Here is a 9318-nt window from a genome sequence, read left to right as displayed (position 1 = left end):
TTTTTGCTAACGGAAATAAAATTGATAAAGTTAATTAAATCAATTTCTTCTATTAAACGATAAATTAGGTTGTTTATTGAATTGAAAAAAATGGCGTCATTTTATATTATAAAACAGGCATACAGCTAAGACCTGCACGCTGAAAAATAATATCCAGCACACAACAACAATATTCATTAGGCGGGCATTGTATGATCCTCAGATCAATATGCAGCACACAACTAATGTTCTATAATCGTGAAGCTGTTCCCGATTTCTTCGTCTGGGGTGTATATATGAGTTTTCCGTGTTTGAAAAAAAGTTGACCTTTACGGCTGGAATAAAAGAGTAAATTTGAACCAAATTCTCGTCCAAAATGGTTTTTTTATTGGTAACGTGTCTAGGTGACAATTCTAGCCCACAGCCGATCGATTCCGAGGAAGTCTTTCTGAAAAACTCTATTTTTTTACATTTTGCTCATGGTCGAAAAGTCTCTTTGACTATAGGGAAATGGTGTAGCGATGCAGAGTGAACATACTTTATCTTTAGAACATTGCTAGGCACCCCAGAACTTGTTTCAAAATTGAAAATTAGGCTGACGAATTGGCGAATTGCCTCTTAATTGACTAAAAAATGGTGTAACGTTAAATTGTTTCATGATTGAATATGATTGATAATGAAGTTCGTTACTAAAATTCGTTTGAAAGTCTAAATAGACAGATACTACTAAAATCAAAAAATTAAGTCCGCTTCCATAGGTACAATTATGGATAATACTATCAGCCAGCAACACCATGCACGGACTCGATCACAAACAATTTACCTTAAATTAAACTGTACAGACCAGACGGATAAAATTTTAATTATTATCTTTTTATGAAGAATTCTGACGACCGATCTGCCGTTATTAAAATAGAAAAAAGCAATTAACAGTTCCCGACGAAGAGTTGGATGAATTGCCCTTAGCTCCAAAAATAATGTGCATGGAAAACATTAAACAGTAACATTTGTAACGACTAAATTCAATTGAACTTTCTCTCATCCTTCTCCACCTTTAATGTTATCTTCATCTCTGAAATTATCATAATAGGGAAGACAATGCTAACCATGAACAACGATAAAAATATCCACCGGTGTGATATATATTAAGCCAATGCCGCAAAATTGCTACCGTAATCTCTCCCATGTAACAAAAGAGCAAAATTTTACCACACAATTCGCGACATGCGCACATATACGCGCTATAATATCCGTATACTATTCAATGAACAACGAATGTCGGAGTACTCTTTGGTAACGAAAAAAAAACATTTTATCCATGTGAAATATCTCTCAACAGTCCAGTTCACATTGCTACAAAACAAAATAAATCTTGCATTCACATATCGTGTTTTACACTCTTGCAGTTGTAAAATAAGAAATCAGTCTATTGTACGACCTTCAGCGGAACAGCAACACACACCAGTGCTCGGTGGAATTTGAATATAAAATATCGAAAACGACAAAACTTGTTTCGTGTTTGTTTGAAGAATTCAATAATAATCTCGCTTCAATCACGTCGTTTAATTTTTTTTCGGTTATTTGTTTGTTTGTTTTTTTTTCTGTTTATTTTATTCTTGTTTTAAAATTAGCTAACAATATTAACAATACGAAATTGTATAACGTCTGCAAAAATTCAGATGAAAAGTTAAAAGAAAAAATTGTGTTGTAAACAATCAAAGGAAATTGTCGGGTTTTTCCCCAAAGTGAATTCTTAAGAAGTGGAGGTGGTCGCGTGTACACAAAGTTTGCCGACCAAAATTTCGAGTAAAACGAATAGTACAGTGAAATTTTATCTTCCGTTAAAGATTTATTCCTGATTCCTGTTTATAGTTTTGCTGGAATACTGTCCACGACTGCAACAAAATAACATTTTTTCTATAATAAGAGTGATTGCGAAACGTAATTTATGCAAAATATCGTCAGTGAAGTCAGTCGTTTCCAATGGTACAGTAGATATATTTGTATATGAAACATATAACCATTACGTATGAATACACGAGGATTGTATATTATTTAAATCACATTATAGTTTATTCGTTGGTGTTTGTGAAATTGTTGTAAAAAGTTTGTTGTTTTTTTTGAATAATAAAAAAAACCAGAGTTTGTGTATTGAAATTATAATCCGAAATTTACTCAATTTTTTATTTTGAATGCTGGCTGGTTGACTTCTTTTTTTTTATAACATTTTTTTTTCGTTCGTGTAGTGAAATATAAATATTTAGAATTGACTTCGCCGTATATAACAGTCAATTGAATTATAATATCCAGACGAAGACGACGACGACACCAGCAACAACAACGGTGTTGTGTGTATGTGTGGATTCGGAATAATATAAAGGGAAAGCAACTTTTATATCACGAAAAGGTAAAACATTAAATAAACAAACAAACCATAAAAATATTTTAATTTCAACGACAGACGAAAAAAGGAACAAACAAAATATTCATTTAGTTTGCTTGAATGTGGTCCCGTAAACCCGTGACCGTAATCGTAACCGAACTTTTTGCTACATTGCCTTATACAATGAATAATATTTGGCGAACAAAAAATGTTTCTCTACGAACAAGGAGAGGCTAAAACCTATCTCATTCTGGTTGATGGGTAACTTTCACCTTTTGCTTTTAACCTTTTACAAACGGCAAGTGTCATCGAATTTGACACTAGCTTTGTCTAGAATCAATTGTTTGGTCGAAAATCTGTTACTTCATTTTGTTTTAACATAAACGGTCGTCTTTAGGATTGTTAGGGGATAGGTTTGGGGAATGGAGGTTTGGTCAAATGACGATTATATTATAATAAGAGATTTTTTTTTTCATTTGTTGTGGTATTATATTATTGAATTAATTGGCTGTTCCGCATCATAACTTTGCTCCAATTATTTTTTTTCGATTCTCTTTTAAAGACAGAAGAAGCGGTTGGAATGGTTGATGTAGAATAGTTTCCCTTATTTTTCTCAACATTTTTAACATATGACATTGCCAACATTTTTCTCAAGTATTTGAACTCGTATTTTGTTCCTGCATGCCAAAATTCACTTAAATGCAATAGGATGCCAAATGTATACTACCACGAGTGTGGTGATTCCACCGAAAATGTAACTTAAATGGAAAATATGTCATAACGAACGTTGTCTAACCGCAAAACTGAATGTTATGGTTAAATATTAAATGTAAATAGTTAAGAGCATATAATGAAGTCGTTTTGGGGATTGGATAGGAGAAGAAGAAGATTTGGTAATGATACCGTAACGGTCTACGTTTAGTAAATATTATTCTGAACTGCAATGGAATTATTTAAAGAAAAAAAGCAATATAACCCAATATGTACACCTAGATAATTAACCCAATATAACTTCAATTCTGAGCAGTCGTTAGCACTATCGAATCTATTACTTCTTCTGGTCAAAGCATTTTCAAGAAAAGTCTTTTACTCAATTTTTTTGAACATGTGTTTGCTATGCAAGGTCGCGTTAGCTTGTCAGAAGTCTCGTTATCGATTACAGACGATTCGTAGCACCTGAATTCTATTCCGACGTGTGCTTAAATACAGAGTTCATGAAATGGATTTATCTTCTCAGTTTCATATTTGAAAATGTCGCTTTGTGCACTATCGAAATAACAAAACGAAAAACCACTTGCGGTTTTGGAATAAAACGAAGAACCAGAAACAGACGAAACTGGGAATTTCATTTCATAGTTCAAATAACCAAGTTTTCTCGATTGGAAGAAATTGAATATTATGAGTGAAAATATTTCTCAGTTCAATATTTCCACTATAGGGAGGACTAATGACGAGGGTCAACTGGTAAACAGTTCAATGCAAATACCATATCCGGGGTGGATTCGGTTATTTAGTTTTATTATACATTTAACACTAACTCTCGTTAAATCAATCAAAAGTCTTGTGATACAATATACTAATCGATTTTATCCAAGTATCTTTTCGAATTGATTTATTTCAGACAACGAGTTATCTTCGGGTCTGTTTTTTTTTAAATTGTTTTAAATAGATTGATTGATATGTTGTGCATATTAAGTAGCCTCTGTCACGTCAGTTTTTATGTTAAACCGAAAAAGTTGAACAAAAAATTAATTTTACTAAAACGTAATTCATATACAATGATAGTTACCAAAATCAATATAGAAGATTGACGTGAAATAGTCTGTCAATTGGTACCCGAACTGTGGTGATTAACTAGGAATTCTAATTCAAAATTTTCTCAGAAAAACCTTTCAATAATTTCTTAACCTTTAGTTTTGGTATATCTACCAAATCTCCCAAACACAAGTATGATAAATAAGCACCACTTGATAGATAATTTCTGATGAAGTGATGGTATGTATTGTTAGCGTTTTTATATCGAGACGAGATTTTTTTTCTCTCTGGCCATCAAAATAACACTTAATTATATCGAATAAAAACAGCTTAGTTTAGGTGTATGCGGGAAGACATTCAGAAAAAGTTGTTTTTGAACTTTGTTCAATCCATCGGATATCGGTTGCGTACATGAGACTTGTTTCGAGATATAATAATGTTGACGACATTAAGTAGAAATGAATGAACTTGATGGGCTTACCGAAATAATTTCATCTCGTCGAAGTTGATTGCGGTCTAGCATCTTTTGTTTCGAATATTTGTGAGATAAAGCTTCGGAAAAACCATAATCATTCCACCTTTATACGTCACTAATCAATGATGGTAATATGATGACCTTCATTGAATGATATGTGTGTTTTACCACATTGTCTACATGCTAGGCCCTGGGAAAGAAAACATTCTAGCGTAGGTCACCGTGTTACATGCAGTATCAAGTTTCGAGCGACCTTAGCGCAATGATTTTTACCGAACAAATTTAGATGACACGATTTTAAAAGGTAAAAGAAGTAGCCTCCACAAGACTGACGATCGGTTCGTGGCGGAAGCACCCATTGTGATTTTACTTCAGCTATACGTAAAGTTAACGACTTTTGAGCTTTTACTTACTAAGCAGCCGTTTTAACCTAAGTATTCAAGTGTCAAGTATTCGCTGCTATGCTGCTCTATCGTTTACAAGTTAAACTATAGTTTTGTTTAAGTAAAATTTATGTTAAAATTGATGAAGTAAAAGATTTTGTATCAGACGTTTCTAACAAGAGAAAGAACAGATGTTATGACTCAATGACGATACGTACAACTAAAGGCGATACGATTCAATAAGAAGCATACAGAAACCTCGTATCTGTCTGTAACCCGGACGGAATTTATCATTAAAACTGAACTTTTCATTAAAAATTTTATGTAAGCATTTTTGTTGACGTACATATAAAATTTTATTGGTTACAGAGCGGAATCGCGCAATTTTCCCTCCTAACCAAAATCATTATAGCAGAAAATTCATTTTCCCAATGTACCACGTAGAAGCGATGAATCCCTTTTATCGTATATACGTAAAAATTATAAAACTTATGCAGGCAATTAAGTGTTAACATAAAATGGATTCATCAGTTCAACGGCAAAAAGAAATCTATATCAAAATTCCGCAAGAAAACCAGAAAATCGATAATTAATTTGAAAGTTCGTCTAGCATACTTTGGCACCCCTTTTTTAGCTTTTCTAAATTAATGTCGTTTGCTTTCTTACAATTTCCTTTCTTGGGGTTACATCACAAAATATGTACGTCGGTACAAAGTATATACGTAAATATCATGCTCGTCGTATTACCAATGCAATAAGAGACATGAGTATTTCTCGTTTTGTATAAAATTCAGAAGTCTTATTTAACGTAATGTATCCCCAAGCTTATAACTGTATCCACTTGTATGTATGTACAAAATTTGTGAATAATACGTATATACGACGAGATATCCCTTTACTATACATTAAAAATGATAGAATTTACTAAACATGCCATCATGCCACGAAATGAATAAGAATTGAGGAATATTTTTCGTTTTAATTTCGTGTTCTGAAATCGTAATTTGTATTTCCTAACATGGGTAAAAGAGCGGCGCTTCGTTATTCTTATTTTCGTTCGTTCGTGTTTTTTTTTTGCTTTCTTCCTGCTTTCTTCCTTTCGTCTGTAATATTTAATTAAGAATTTATTGTTAATTATCCGTTAAAGCTAATTTACATAAATTTACGTACGTTTCAACATTCTTCCGTGTCTATTTTCGGGATATTATTAGGCTCTATTAGGCTGTTTATAGTACAAATATTATTTTACAATGTAAATAACTTGATGGTATGGTCGATTTGATACTGTACACCGTACGTAGGTATATATAACACTCAATTCTATTTACTGTAAGTACGCCTTTCAAATATTCAAAATAATTAAGAAAGCATACGAAGAAGGTGTTATAATGAAATAAATTGTTTGCTTAGCACATGGAATTGATGTTAGAGTTCCGAAAGGAATTCTGTCAAATGTTCAATCTGTTAAAACACTTAGATCAGATGACGTAAAAAAACCGATAATTACACCCGCAAACAAATTGTGACATGACTGCCTATATAATCATGTATTGCTTGCAGACAATATGTGAGAATGTCGTACGACCTACGATCATATTATATTACGGACGTGGATCATTTTGGTATTTGCCAATATTTTGTGCTAACTGTAAGCACAATGAGCAGGCATTCGTTCTGGCACATTCGGGTGCATCAAATAGCATATAATTAAATTACGCTTGCAAGTTAACGTGAGATGATGGTTTCAAATTATTCACGCCAAATAAGGATGAGCGTGTTAGTTAATAGTACTTTACGTCCAAGGTTCCAAATGTTTATTTTGACGAGTGGGGACATTATGGCCCGACCCGAAGGAAAGAGCAGTTTTTCCATTCGTCAAAATAAAAATTTGGAACCTCGGACGCACAGATCTTTACGTGCTTCTGGTCGATAGATGTACTCGGCTTGTTCCACAAATCTTTCATTTGCAAAAAGAACAAACTTTCAAGAAGGACGTAATTTACTATTGTTTGCCAGAAAGGTCCAATCGAACAACACTTCCTCCCTGTCCTTATAATCTGAACGTAGCAAATTGTACACTAAACCTTGTAAGTTTTAAATTGATTTAGCTTATAGCCCACAACAAAGAAGATCAAAACCAACAATTCCCCATCGTTTCATTCTTTTGCGTTGAGCAGTGTGTTTATTGATACTAATAATAAAAAATCGGATTACCTTACAACATCAAGGTTAATTATCTCAACAAAGTTTTGCTTGTAATAACACCTTCTATTCCACAGTTCCACACTATATGTTCCATTTTATACGAACGGCGCGGCGTATTCAACAGCGCTAAAATCGGGAAAATTAGCTTCACCTTGTGATTGTATTCAAACGTTGATATTCGCATTAACGTCGTTTATATTACATTCCACTTTATTAGCTTAGAAGTCGGGAAACGTCGCCCTTTTTAAATTAACGAGTGAGAGCTTTAAGCATCAAAAACTTCGTTATATTTACCTATATATGCCATCTTTCCCATGTCTATTATATGATGCTTGTAATGATTTTCCACTCTCACTCCATCAACGATTCGCGTAGTACACTAAAAATTTTGCAGTGAAAATTAATTATAAAACCAAAAGACAAAGTTAATGGGGCACTTGATTTCTACATCAAAAAGCATTTTCTTGAGGAATTTTCGCATAGAACAGTGAATACAGTATGTGTGTGGATATATGTGTAAATTTATACTCTGTGCACAGAACGACACCATCGAGCATTATTCGTTGTTATATTTTGCCATCAATGAAAAAGTTGTTGGTTTAAGTAAATCTACAGAAATTCTCAGCATAAAAGCTAATTAAATGTGAAAATTAACTTTTATAATTAGAATTAATCTAACCATAAAGTCTGGTGGTGGTGGTGGTGGTAGAAGAATTTATTTATTTACATTTTTTGTTTATATTTTTTTTAAATAAATAAAATAAATTCATTTTATGAAGTGTGTGTATGCTTTGTTTATGAATTATGAATTTGTTTTTTTTTAGTGTGTGATGTGGTCTGGTGGATGTTCGATGCGTGTGAGAGAGAGAGGGGATTATGCATAATCAAACTGTTTTGTGTATACTTATCATGAATTCGTAATGCCAGTATTAAATATTATTTTATTATGCTTTGTTGTTTCGCTGAGCATTGGATTGAATATACTTTATGGTCTGTCATAAATTCTGTTACTCGTTGCATGGTTTTCCATTTCCATGTACTTCAACAATGGCATTTTTCCACATAATTTATGTTTGGTACGTTTACGGCGTAGAAGTGATTTCATTTTTAAATGTTGAAAATGTGCGTACATACATTACATTTTGAATACACAACAAAAAAAAATATAATTAATCCCTTGTGGATAATTCATTGCTTTATTTATTGGAACTGCAATTTTACAGTTGCTTTAACATATGAATTACATTTGCCCGCATATTACATGGTTCCATGGGCTATCATTAATTAACTTTATTCATTATTATTATAGACGTGGTGTGACATCTTTAGACCCGTACGAAGTACTGGGGTCTTATAGGTTTACGCATACGTTTGTAACACGTCGAATTGGACTCCCTGAGTAAGGGGAAACCTATTGTGGTTGTCCAGAGATGCCAAATCAGCAAGAAAAAAAATGTCCGTCTGTCCGTCCGTCCGTCCGTCCGTCTGTCTGTCTGTCTGCACGATAACTTGAGTAAAACGCATCCGATTTTGAAAATTCTTTTTTTCCCCGTTTGGTAATGTCAAAAGACAGGCTAAGTTCGAAGATGAGTGATTTTGGATCGACCCCTCCTGAGCTGGGGCCCAATAAGTGCTTTACGGTTTTTCGAAGATATCTCCGGACATTTAAACGCTATACTCGTAAATGATACATCGAATGAAAGATATTTACAATACCGATCGACAAAAAAAAAGTTTATGGAAATCGGATGACCGACTTGTGAGTTACACCCCTTGGTGTGAAACAGGCATAGGGCGGCAAGCAGTTTTTGCTTGTAGGTCGGCCAAATTTGAACATATTTCGTTCGTTTTAGCTTTATTAGATAGGTATTGACCGTACCAATCAGGGAAAAAAAAGTTTATGAAATTATGTTCTCCGGAGCGTGAGCTAGGTCTCTTGGAGTGAGCTCTTATCTGGCTACTCGGCCGTACAGTGAACGTGGAGTATTTTGTCAATATCTCGAGTAAATTTTGACCGAATGTCATGAATTTTTTTTGTTTGAAAGGTATTAACGAATGTAAAGCGTCGGTACTATTTCCGGTCTCCTAACAAAATGGCTGCCGGCGGCCATATTGGATTTTATTAAAAGTGATATAAA

The 9318-nt window shown here is 33.5% G+C and overlaps 1 protein-coding gene across 2 annotated transcripts in view; it reads left to right on the top strand.

The window, feature by feature from the left end:
- The first annotated feature begins 1364 nt into the window (after positions 1 to 1364).
- LOC119068180 (protein toll) overlaps positions 1365 to 9318 on the top strand; it is a 96070-nt gene continuing 88116 nt past the window's right edge. Inside the window, exon 1 of one of the 2 annotated variants that reach the window (XM_037171671.1) lies at positions 1365 to 2386. The gene's annotated coding sequence lies outside the window, so the exon portion shown is untranslated. The remainder of the gene's footprint in view (positions 2387 to 9318) is intronic. The other variant, XM_037171672.1, reaches the window with a different exon arrangement.

Source organism: Bradysia coprophila (genome assembly GCF_014529535.1).
Source record: "Bradysia coprophila strain Holo2 chromosome X unlocalized genomic scaffold, BU_Bcop_v1 contig_173, whole genome shotgun sequence".
In the NCBI taxonomy this organism is placed as follows: Eukaryota; Metazoa; Arthropoda; class Insecta; order Diptera; family Sciaridae; genus Bradysia; species Bradysia coprophila.
This window is presented reverse-complemented; position numbering and strand designations above follow the sequence as displayed.